Below are 13,025 nucleotides of genomic sequence, written 5' to 3' on the forward strand. Positions count from 1 at the left end.
AAATGCAAACCTGCTTCTGTAATCTTGTCTATTTTTACATGTGGCTCTTTCAGACTGCCTGTGGCTCATTCATGGTAGTCCCGTTTCCTTCTTCTCACTGCAAATCTTTATTCCTCAAACAAGCTAAGGCTCTTGTTTTCCCCCCTAGCATCCTCTGCTATCTCTGATAATCGCTGTCTATATAGTCTGTCCTTAACAGGTTGTATCCCCAGATCCACTCTTCAACTGCTAGACATACTTTTTAAAAAAAAAATCCCTAAAATATTTATAAAATAAGGTTAATATTTTTTTTAAATGGTTTTTTAGCTCTCCTCTACCCAAATCTGGCTTCTGCTTGATCCTTCATTTTCTTATTTTTTCCCTCATTTTACTAGGCATATGTTATAATGACTTGTCAGCAATGCAGTTATGGCAGAATCCTCCCGTTTTCTTTCTTTGCATGGGATATTTCCCCTCAATATTGACTAGTTGTTCAATCAGATTAAATTTTATTTCCTTAGAAATTAAGGTTCCACAGGAATTCATTCTAATGTAAATTAGCACCCCCAGATCTTAAAGTACAGTGTTTACTTCCCAGATGATCTCAATGGCCAGGACTGGGCTAGGGAAAGTCTGGGAACAAAGATTCATTTGGGTCTGGCACCTGAGTGGCAGGGGCCCAAACACTTGCTCTGTGGTTTGCTGATTTTCCCCAACCATTAGCAGGGAGCTGGTTGGGAAGTGGAGCATCTGGGACATGAACTGACCCTGAGATTGCCTTTTAATATGTCTTTCTGCTGCAGGTGCTACAATTGTAGTCCATCTCCTGTGTGTTCAGTACCTGGTAGTACATTGAGATTCTATAAATGTATTTTTAAATTTTCAATTATTTCAATTTCTGAAAAGTTTTCCATCCCATACTATTTTTCCTCCCATCCCAACCTTTTTTGAGAGGTGTTTTTTGCCAAGTAGTGTGTTGGGGCCCTGTTGAAAAGAAATAATGCTCATAAGAGTTCCTCTTATTTGCAATGAAGACAGTGATAGCTTGCATTTATTGCTATGGCAACGGGTCAGAAAATACACTGGAGCTAGAAAATATGGTAGTAAAATGCAGAAGTGGTATAAACTTACAGAAATTCACCCAGAAATAGGACTGTCTGGATTTTCCACTATGCCACTGACTGACTTGCTTCTGGCATTGTCTTTTAGTGTCTCTTATTTTTTCATCTATAAAGTTTTAGAGATGATTTGGGAATATGAATGTGGAAGCCCTTTGACCTTCTCAGACATGTGTGGTACTATTACTCTCCTTATTGTAATTTTCTCTTTTGAACATAAGACAAATTTAATTTGGAGGTTCTTGAAGTAATAATGAACGTAGTCGCTTTCATAGATGGAACTGTCACTTCTTAGTTATGCAGCTCATTATTAAGAAACCACCTAGAGGTGATAATATGAAAGTAAGTAAGTGTAATGAATTCATTCTGGATTTCCTTTTTAATTCTTCATGAACATTCCTGATAGTAATCCTAATCAAGTTTAAATACATTGGGGTGTCAAGTTGCTATTTCTGAGAGATTAATTAGAGATTAGTCTCCAAGCTATTTGTAAATTACTATACTTTTTCATTGTGAAGTGTTTAGTGGAAATGCTGTTTTAGGAAAATGATTAGAGATTATAAATGGTCTCATTTAGTACTTTATTTTCCTGTCATTTTATCAGTTCTGTAGTAATAAATGGCTTTAATATTCTTTCTAGTGATAATTAAAATGATGTCTAAGGATAAATCATTGTTTTGAAACAATTTTAACTTAATTGACCCAACTTGCCTTGGAATCTTTCCTGCCAAAGATCATAATGATTAGGAACTAAAGAAGAATCTGCAATGTGAAATGTCCCTTTATTTTTACACCAGGGGATTCATACTTCCTGGGAGAAAATGTCATATTTTTAAAAATATCATTAATAGGCATATTAGAATTGTATCCTCTCAGGAGCTGCTCCAACCAGTTTCATCAATAAGCAGGCATTTTAAGCTCTTTAATGAAACTGATGATCCTACATAGCAACAGCAATGATGACAAAACCCTAACTCTCACGTACAGCTCAGATTGAATATTAAGTATGTTTGTGTTCAAACGAATTCTCTAGAAATTAGTATATGTTGAGTTATGGGTCTGTGTAAGCCTGCGATGGTCACATTATTTCTTATCAAGATTATTTTATTTGAAAGAGCTATGGAGGGACACACTCACACACACACAGACACACAGATCTTCCATTCACCAACAGGTTCATTTTCCAAATAGCTGCAATTGCTGGGCTGGGTTAAACAGAAGCCAAGAAAGAATCAGGGGAGAATGCCGTGTCTTCCACATGAGTGCAGGGGCCCATGCTCCCCTGCTTTTCCAGGCTTATTAGCAGGGAGCTGGATTGGAAGTGGATCAGCCAGGGCCTAAATTGGCACCCATATGGAATACTGGCATTGCAAGTGGCAACTTCAGTCACTGTGCCACAACACTGGCCTCGATGCTCATTATGTTTACAAAATTGTCAAGTTGGACAGCCGTAACTATTTCAAGTTTCAGAGTATGCTTTTGAACTTCTCTCAGTATCAGGAAAGGAAACCACCTGACATTTTTTGTTTTAAAAAGTGTGATGACACTTGAGAATATATGCCAGGATTAGCCTTGTCAGTGTTTCAACTGAATTTACACAGGATATAAGAGAATGTTTATTCTAGCTACCATTTATCATGACTTCCTTTGATTATATTCTCATTCTGCACATTATAATATCATGAGATGACGATCCCCATGGTTAATGAGCAGTGTAGTTTGTTTTAATGTATTGGCAACCATTATCTTTCTTTCTCCTAAAACAATCCCACAGTTTTCATTTTTCAAGTAATTAATCTTCTAACTAGATAAATAGATAATAAATATGTTGAGTAACTTTCTGTGTTTCATTTATTCAGTCATTCCTTTTCAGGTTTAAGTGGAAGAAAATGTTCTGTGTATGTTTTGAATCCATCTTGTGAAATTTGTGTCTGACTTGGTAATAACATCTGTTGCTACTTTGAGGGAGAGTTCCACCCCTTTCATTCACCCTGCCATTAAACTTAGAAATTGGCTGATATTGAAGGCAGCTGTTTATTTTGCTATATTTATGTTGTACTTTGAAGTTTTCCTATTCTAATTTTTTGTTTAGTTGATTCTTTTGGATTTCTAAGGTAAATATGCATGCTTTCTGTAAATGGTAATGATTTTTCACTTTTTTTGCAATATTTTATACTTTATTTCTTATCTTCTCTTTATTGCTTTAGTTTTATTTCCAACATTATGTTCAAATATGATGAAAATAAATAGTAGGCTTTTTGACTTGTTTTCTTTTTAATTTAGTAGAAATATTTCTAAATCCTTACTAGTTGGTAAAGATGTTTTCTCTACAATTGTGAGATGTTTTTATTGTACTAATGAAAATTTCCTCTTTTTCCAGTTTACTTAAAGTTTTATTGGGAATTGATGTTCTATTTTATCAAATATCTTTGGGGGAGGTAATAGTTATTTTATAAAGTTTTTCTTTGATCCAGTAATTTTATCTTCTAGATTATTTACTTACTGAATTAGATTATGTCTTGACTAGTACTAATCTTATTCTTATCTTCCTTGAATAAACATTTTTGAAGAATTGATTGTTTTTAAAATGCATTTCTGTATTTTAATCCTCTTGAGATTCATAAGAGATATCAGATCATTCATTATTCTGGCGTTTTGTCTGACTATGAGTTTTGCTTTTAGCAATACTAAGCATGCTTCATCTTTTTTTCATACTTGACGTAGTCTTATATATTAGGCCAGGAGTTAAGTGGTTTGGTAAATAAAATCACACAAGTAGTAGGCGATTGTGAGCTGATTTCATTAATTCCTAATTCAGTACTTTGAGGAGAATGAATTTAATGATTTTAGTAATTTCTAACAGCTTACAATTTATTGACTTTGAATTTTATTTTAATTTTTAATATCCAAACTAGAAAATATCCTTATATGTTTTTCTTTTACATTTTTCTAAATTGAGAGAATGAATTCCTTTCCACTTCGGCCTTGGAAGTGTGGCTAGAAGGGGTTCTAAATGGATGTGTGTGCTGAGAATTTTTTATTTGTTTCTTGCACATACCTGCTAATGGTCAGGTAGTCACAAGTAATGCAGTAAGGATTAAGTGATAGATGGTTCTAAACCGTCCTGGAAGTTATGGATAAAACTTCAAACCTTTAATGAGATTTAGCCTGGTGTTCAAGTCAAGCTGGCTACTTGATCCAAAGCTTTCACGTCTTTCTGGTAACTAATCTGAAAACAATATTTTGTAGTTATTGCAGAGAAAAAATATTAAGGCTGTATTTGCATATCACTTGGAGTCAAGAGAAATGACATTCTGTTTTTTATATGATTAGTGATTTGTCTTCTAGGAAGCTCAGATATTGTTCTAGGCGATTTGCCACAAAAGAATAGTAAATTGGGCAATTCAGAATGATCTAAATGTTAAGTTTTAGATTCTATGATGACCTAATGCAAACTCCATTTGTTATGATATATACCTCTTTATTAAGTAACATAATAGATCCCTCAAGTCAAGAGAAAGATAGGTTTAAATGATTTCCTCATTTTGAACAGAATTAGTTTTCCAAAAAATTGAGATTGAATTATTTGTCTGTATCACATACATTTAGAAAATGTTTTTAGATGGAAATTAATTGTGAATCTTCTGTAAGAATTTTTTCTAAATAAAAAGCCTCCATGTTTCTGTTACTTTGTTATGCTGGCACTGATTCTGTCTCAAAAAACAATACCACTAATAGTTCTGTGTTTTCTGTATTTCCTAGAATCTAAGTAAGGCACATTAGTGGAATCTTTGTCCTTGGGAAATATGGTACAGATAAGAATGAATTCCTAGAAGACAATCGTCTTTACAAACTGTTTCATTAATAAAAACTTTAGGCTGTAAATAAAGGCTAATTATTTTCAGTTAAGCTAGTATGGCTGTAAATGATTTTCTTATTTTTATAGATAATGAAAATTTCTGCAACTGAGCTCTGCTAACATCCAGTGATGACAAATGGTAGAACTCACATAGTTTGAAATATTTTGAGCCTTTTCCTTTAAACTTTAGGTATGAACTTCGGTTACTAGAGCCTACATTTCACCTACACAATGACTAAAATAAATGTAAACATGTTAATGTTTCATATTTAAGGGAAATGGTAACAATAAAATCATGATGTGACTATTTGTGAATTGTCTATTGAGATGGAGAAAAAATGGGAAATTTCATCAGAAATTTTTGTGAAATGAACTTTGATAATCTTTCTTGATGGTATTTTAATTTTTTGAACAATATGTTTTAAGTATGTACAATACTAGTTAGATTACAGATATAAATTGATGTAAGACTTAATTATGGTAATTTCAGAGGAATGCTCTAAATATTGTTATACCTACAAAGTAATTGGGGCTCTGCATCTAAACTCTGTAACAATACACTGAAAGCTATGTATTAGTAAAATGGGTACTAAAAGTATATATTTGGATTTTCTTCGTTATGGACTTTGTTTTTAAAAGAAAAACCATGTTTTTCATGAAGTGTACTTCAAATTAACCCTCATACCAGAAATGGCAATGCTGGCCAGGCCATGAGCTCAGCCAGATTTCTGTACAGTGGATATCTCTGAGGAAGGCAAGAACTGTATCTCAGTTTCCAGGCCCCCTTGGTTCTTGGCATCTCTGCTAAGAGTAATGCCGATTACCCAGTGTTTTTGAACGTGAGGCAGATATCTGCGTCGTGGAGCAAGACTGATAATAGAAAGTTGTTCCTCAGAGGCCAGTAAATAATTTCAGGTGAACTTTATTGGTGTCCATCTGTTTTGTTCACAGCACTACCGAAGCTAGGTATTGCCTACCTTCTTCTGCATTTGTGTGCATAAAAATGTTGTGTTGTCGACAAGGCAAGTGGAGGTGTTGATGGGACTTACAGCTTGATAAAATTAAAGTGAAAATCAGAGTCTTTCCCAAGAAAGTGGTTGGCACTGAAAGGAGCATCTGTGCTCATAGACTTTGGGGGAAAAAAATCAGAGTTGGGAATAGAAAGCCATTAGCCAGTGAGGCTTCACAATGAACAATTGTACTGTTTGTGACCTAACACTGGGGAAAAGAGACAGCAGAGATCAATGGAACAATAGAATGAATTGGACATTTGGAGATGTGAGCTTCCAAAACCATTATCTGCCTTATTTCCTTTGGCCAGGTTCCCTCACCTCTGAGGATTTCAATTTCCTTACTAAAAAAGAAAAAAAAATTTCAAACAGGTGAAGCAGTCCTTAAAACAGTCTTTGATTCTGTTAGGGTAGGTCTACCATGAAAGTTTAGTAATTTGGTTACACTTTAATCATGTTCCTTCTTTAATATGTCAGAGATGTAGGCATTTATGAAACGGTTCAAGGAATAGTAAAGATCTTTATTTCTTATTGAATAAACATCACAATAGCAGGTTTGTTTCAAATGTTTAATACATAGCACTTTGCAAATAAGGATCAGGATAAGGTGTTTTCTGAACTGTGATTCAGAAAAGAGACTTTGGTATATTTTACTATTATTATTTTCGTGTGTTGATTTCTCCCTATTTTTTAAATCAAAAATTTCAGAGCAAAGCCTTTTTTGTCCATCTAAACACCGTCTAGAGGAGGATAAAGAAATGTCTGTGACAAAAATAGAAATGATTGAATATGATCTCCTTGTTCTGATCTTGCTGCCCAGCTGTCGTGGGAGGCATGGTACCATCCTGGTAACATCATGCTCTCCAGCCAGATGATTGGCAGCTACTATGGCCACAACAGAGCAGTGGGATGACTAGGCCCACAGACCCCATCTTGATTCCCGCAGTACAATCTTGAAGGTGTCACTGAGTTAGTGGCGAGACCATTCTAGGACATCTGGGAATAGAGTTGACACATTGTAATAGTGGAAGTTGGTTATGCTTTTGTTGTCTTTAAATAGTGGTTTTTTAGATTGCCTTCCCTAACATCTTTCTGGATGTTCAGCATATAATTTCTTGGTTTGATAGTCATCTGTTTTTAAGTACTTCAGCAAAAATCCTTTAGTAAAAGGTACTACTTTAAGTACTGTAGTACTTTAAAAAATATACCTCATTGGTTCTTTTATGTACCTAGGTGGTATTGGTTCAAAACAATCATAATGCTATATGAGGCTTTTATTATTTTTTCTTTGGAAGCACTCTCTGTACACTTTGCTTTTATTAAATGCTATGGTTTTAAAACATTATTCTATTTCTGATTTCATCAGATATGGAAGTTTTATACTTTATATTAAATGAGTAAAACGTGTTTCAGGGAACATTGATTTTTGGATTAATGATGTTTAAAAGAACAAGTCACATATGATGTTTAACATATAGTATATAGTTAATCTTAATATACATGGTTGCTGTATTTGAAGCAATAAATGGGATATGCGTAATAAAATGACTGCTTCTAGAAGATCCCTAACTGAATGTCACCATGCAGAAGACAAACTTGAGACCATCACTTTTATTGAAGGGTCATTTCTTAATGAGTTCTGATGATCAAATGATTGTAATGAAATAAAGCATGAGAGAAACTTCCTGTACTTGATGAGACAAACCAATGGTACAGAAAAACTACTCTGAAATGGACCCTTTGTAAACTGTAGCTTCCAACAGAACAGCCATTATTTTTGCTTTCGACTGGCAAGAATCCTTCCAGAGAATGTATGTAAAATCTGGGAGCTCTCCTGTATTTCAGTTAGGACCTTATCTCTGCCATAGCACATGTGTATTAGAGTCTATTTCTGAAAGGAGGTGACATCAATGCACATGACTAAATGGATTACCTTTTATAAATAAAACATAATGCTAAATACATAGAAATTAATTTGGAAAGAGATATATGCATGTGTACACTTAGCACTGTCTTTAATTAATTCTGTTGACTTATAAGATGGTGCAAAAAATGAGTGCTTATTTGATGCATAATGAAATAGCTATTTGGAGTCCTGCGCTTAAACGTAGGTAGCCACTGGGGAGAGTGCTGGTGATTCATTGAACTTGGTCAAGCTTCAGCTGCTTCTTATCAGTGAATACCAACACTCTACCACCTCTGTCCCATAGAGTGACGTGGGGTAGGTTATACCCTGCTAACCATGAAGAAGAGGCATTATTTGTCTGTGACCTTGATTTGAGTTTCACAGACAAAAAAAATAGCTATGGATATTTTCATTTAAAAAAAAAGGTACAATTCACCAATTTCAAGTTTCCCTTACATGCCACTTGAATTTTATGTGATACGATAAGTCTTGCGTTAGGAGGCAGATTTTCACTGCATTCAAAGTTCAGTTTATCCTGTCTGTTTGTAACTCCCAACTCAAATACCAGTCCAAACATCCTCTTAGAGGTGAAACGTATGCATCTCAATTTTGATTGATTAATTTAAATAATTTCTCCGTTCATCTGAAGTACATCATGAAGTACACATTCATGATATGCTGAAAGTGGTTAAGATGCCTACTCTCCACAGTGGCATAGCTATCTGGATTCCGTCCTGCTGCTAGGACAGACCTTGGGAAATTCAACAATGGCTCAGGTGGATGGGCTTCTGCCACTGTCATAGATTTGGATTGTGTTCCCAGCTTCAGCCATGGCCCTTGGTCACCTGAACATTTGGGCAATGAATCAGTGCATGGGGATGCTCTGTCTTTCCCTCCCTATCAAATAATTGTTTCAAACGTTTGACAAAAACTTACACGAAGACCCAACATAAAAATTAATTTTCCCTTAAACTTCCCACCCTCTGATATTTCATATCTTGTATAATGACATTTCTACTCACCTCTTCCTCAAATCAGAACCAATTAAGTCACCCTAAAGCCAACGGGGAACTTGTTTTATCTCATGTCTCTTGATACCCCCCATATCTTATTGGTATTTCTCAGGCCAGCATTATCTCTTTTTCTTAATGTGTCTTTGACACCTATTGCATCCCCTTCAATTCATTCTTCCGGCCCACAGCCAAAGTAATCTATGCAAGATAAAAATCAGGCTTACCAGTTTCTTCAAATCTCTGTAATATGCTGGTCCCTAACAAAGAACAGGTTCCTGTTACTTTTGTTGGATGAATGAATGAGAAATAAAAACTAGAGGCCTTTCAATGCCTTGTGCTGTAGCTGACCTGGATTCTAGACAGTTGTCCATAATCTTTTGAGGATGTAATGCATCACGAAATTTCTGTTAGGAACCGAAGCAAATATTGTTACTATAGTATTGCAGTTTATAGACATGTAAGAAAAGATGAGATCCCTATGGTGGAATAGGGCTTGTGTGTCTGCATTTTTTATCTTGAGGTTATAATCCATGAAAATTTTATTGATACTTTCCTAAGAGAACTCTTGAAACATAAGTTGTCCCTTGAGTTATATAAAAAAAGAATACCTCTTTTGTGTTTGTATAGCTTGATTTTGACATTACAAAATAAAGATTTATTCTAATCATAGTTTGAAAAATATTAGGTTTATATTTATTCTTTAAGGCTTTCTAAATTGTTTTAACAAAGAAGAACCCTTTTCAAAAATTTAATCAGTTATTATAAAAGAATTGATGTACTTGATATATACAATTTTAAGAATGTAACCATACTTTCCACCATCCCTCATCCCCCCCACTTATTCCCCCCTTTTACTTTTATCTTTTTGCCATGACATACTTTCAGGTTACTTCATAATCACAAACTGAATCCTTGTCTGAATAACAAATTCAACAAGTAGAAAGGGTAAAAATCACTGTTTTCTAGGAGTATGAACAAGGGCTGTAAGCAATCATTAAATCTCAAGGTGTAAAGAATCACCTTACAGTGATTTAACAAGTCACCAAAAAAAAATTACAACCAGAATATGCAATGGTATGATTAAATGTTTAAACATGTTCATTTGGAGTTAGAGGTAGGGAAACACGGACATGTAAGTATCATTAAACATAAAAATAGAAAAATAGAAAAATATCTCAAGAAAAAATATATTTTGTTTTCTCCCCAAATAAGGCTTTTAATGATTTAATAACAGTTTTACAAGGCTACCATGAAATTCATTTAACAAAATATCTACTGTTGATCAAATTCATATCATTTTTCCCACTACAACATATTTATTCACAGTGAGTATGCTTTTTTATAATGAATTCTCCAAAAAATTGAAGTTCAAAGGGAAAAAGATCTTTCCTTCATTTAATATCTTTAATGCTTCAAAATACTTTGCATATGGGTGTGTATGTGATCTTGTTCAAATATGCATACCCTAAAATTACAGCACTCTGACCATTCTTAGGATGCAATTCCATGACATTAAGCACTGGGTCATTTTTGTGTTGCTTTAGTATATGCCTTCCCTGAATCATTAAATTGATATAGGTTAATATACTCACAAATGAGGTCAGAATCTGTGTTTGCACTGAGTAGTTTATCTAGGCTTCATCAGTGTCTGTGAAGAAAAATGATTTTGTTGAAGTTTTGTTAAGGAACTTGTAGTATATGTAGCATGTTGGGCTAAGAAATATGAAAATGGGAATTTATGGAAATGTTTTTGCACATTAACTTTAGACCTAGAGATCTTTTACTATTATGTAGGACTCTCATTTGATGATGCTATTCCTAACAAGGCGGAAGCAACAATGTTATTTAAAACACAATTAATGTGAGATGGGTGCAGTGGCATAGCAAGCTAATACTCCATCTTTAGTTCCAGCATTCCACGAGGGACCCAGTTCATCCTCCCTGTCCACTGAAATGTCATATCTCCCTCCAGTGTTTGTGCCAATGCGTTGCCCAACCACTGAAGAGCATGGTTATTCACTGAATATAGACATTTGCTTTTTCTATGGAAGAACTAGAGAAATATCCAAGTCCCGGATTTGTCCAGCATATTTTAAATATGTATATGTATTAATTCAATATATGGTATACATTATGTATGTAGATATTCTCTCTATATGTAAGTCTCAGCTTTAGTCATCAATAGACAAGCTAATTATTTGGTCACAGATTCTAGGAAGTTTTTAGCTTATTTGGGAGCTTGTGATAATTTTGATTTTGTGTTTTGTAGATCAAAACTTAAGAATCTTATACATTTCACTTGTTCCAAGTTTTAAGACTTTACATTTCATAACCATGTAAGAATTAGAGGTCAAAACAATAGATAAGTATCATGGTGCAAATGGATTTCTAGGTAACACAGGAAACACTTGAATCTTGAAGGTTTAACTTACTAGGAGGGAAGGTCTTGATTTAAGGAGCTGTCATAAAGCATAGAGACTTATAAGATAAGCTATTCTGACGGCAGTGTTTTATTCTCATAAATACACAATAGCTCAAGTTAAGAGAAAAGTGTGGAAGGGTCTGGTGCAATACCATACATGCAACCTTGAAAGCATAGGGAGATGCATTTAGGGGAACACTGTATTTCCCACTTAAAGAGCTATTCAAGGTGTTTTAACTCTGCTAACAATAATTATGTTTAGAACATGATCTTAAATCAACCCAGTTTTTAATGTGAAAGTTCTCAGCTTATAAATCAAGTCAAATGGTTAGCCTGAAAATTTGAGTCATAGTCTGATTTCTCATCACAATTCACACTTTCCTTGTTTATTTTAATGGCTGGATTGACCTTGGCTCAACAGTGTCAGCAAGTGCCTGCCTGATGCTGTGGAAAATACACACAGACTTCTGACATTTCTGAGCATGTGGGCTATGACAAATTTAAATGTGTTGTAGGAGGGAATTTGCATAAAACAGCTATAGAGTTATATTTGTTCTTTCACTTATGGATGAGGAAATTGACCAGTATGGGAAATTTAAAAATAACAACTCTCTGGAGTAGCAGGAGGTAAATTGTTAAATGCCAGGGCACCAAGAAGCAGTACTCTGTAATCTAAATTGGGTAATTTATATCTTGTCACTTGAAGATCTGATATATAGTTGCCTCAATGAATCATCTCACCAACATTCCATAACTAAAGCAGACTTTGTTTCCTGGTCACAGGCAGGGTTTTAGTCAATTGAGTGATAAATCATTCTGCCTTTCCAAATTACAGTGTATGCAGAGTTGAACGGGCAAGACCAATTAAATGATGTCCCAGAGCAAGGATCCTCGCTAGTTTGAAAGAATGCTAGTGAAGAAGGTGCCTTGGACAACTTGAGTTTTATACTTTTCAATATTTCACATGTTTATTTAAAAATATTTAAAATTTGTCAATGAAGATTTGTCTTCAATATTCAGATATCAGGAATGAATTAGCTTCTTGATTAGTCCCTGATATCCTTCTCGCAGATGGTCTTATAGGTGGTGCCTAAAGGTGCCAAACATGTATAATAAAATATTATACATGGATTTAAAAAAAGTTTGTACCAAGATTTATCACTTAGTTTGATTCCATGAATCCTTTGAAATAACCTCTTAATATAAAAGCTACTAATTCCTAGTTGAAAAACTGAAATTAACATTCAGAGGTGAAGTGACTTACCCAAGATCATATATCTAATGAGTGGGATTATCATGATTAATTTGAGTCTAGCTGTTTTGCCCCTAGTACAATACCCTTGGTACGTGACATTGCAACCTTTTTGTGTTCTTATAAAATGCACTCCAACAATGTGAATTTAGATACTTCTTAGAAGTTTGTTCCTGAGATAATTTATGAATGATAAGATCAAAGCATTATTGCATTGAACAGAGGAAAATATTAACAAAGATCCGTTTTTAGGCATGATACACTTAAATAACAGAATATTGGACTTGTTGTTGTTGCTGAAGGACTATGCTATTGTGAGAGAAAATAGTGGTGGGTAGAATGGGAGGATGTGAAGGAGTAATCCCTGTGACTTTGGAACCATATCATGAAAATAAAAAAAAGAGAAATATCTATTTTAAATTATATTAACCAGGTGTTTAATATAAATGAATTCAAGGAAACAGCT

At 34.3% G+C, this 13,025-nt stretch overlaps 1 protein-coding gene across 1 annotated transcript in view; it reads left to right on the plus strand.

Annotated features, from left to right (window-relative positions):
- Positions 1-13,025, plus strand: part of PLCL1 (phospholipase C like 1 (inactive)) — a 315,730-nt gene that overhangs the window by 216,477 nt on the left and 86,228 nt on the right. The gene's annotated exons all lie outside the window — the stretch shown is intronic.

This window comes from Ochotona curzoniae, unplaced genomic scaffold (assembly GCF_017591425.1).
Source record: "Ochotona curzoniae isolate NIBS_2020 unplaced genomic scaffold, NIBS_Ocur_1.0 contig_2210, whole genome shotgun sequence".
NCBI lineage: Eukaryota > Metazoa > Chordata > Mammalia > Lagomorpha > Ochotonidae > Ochotona > Ochotona curzoniae.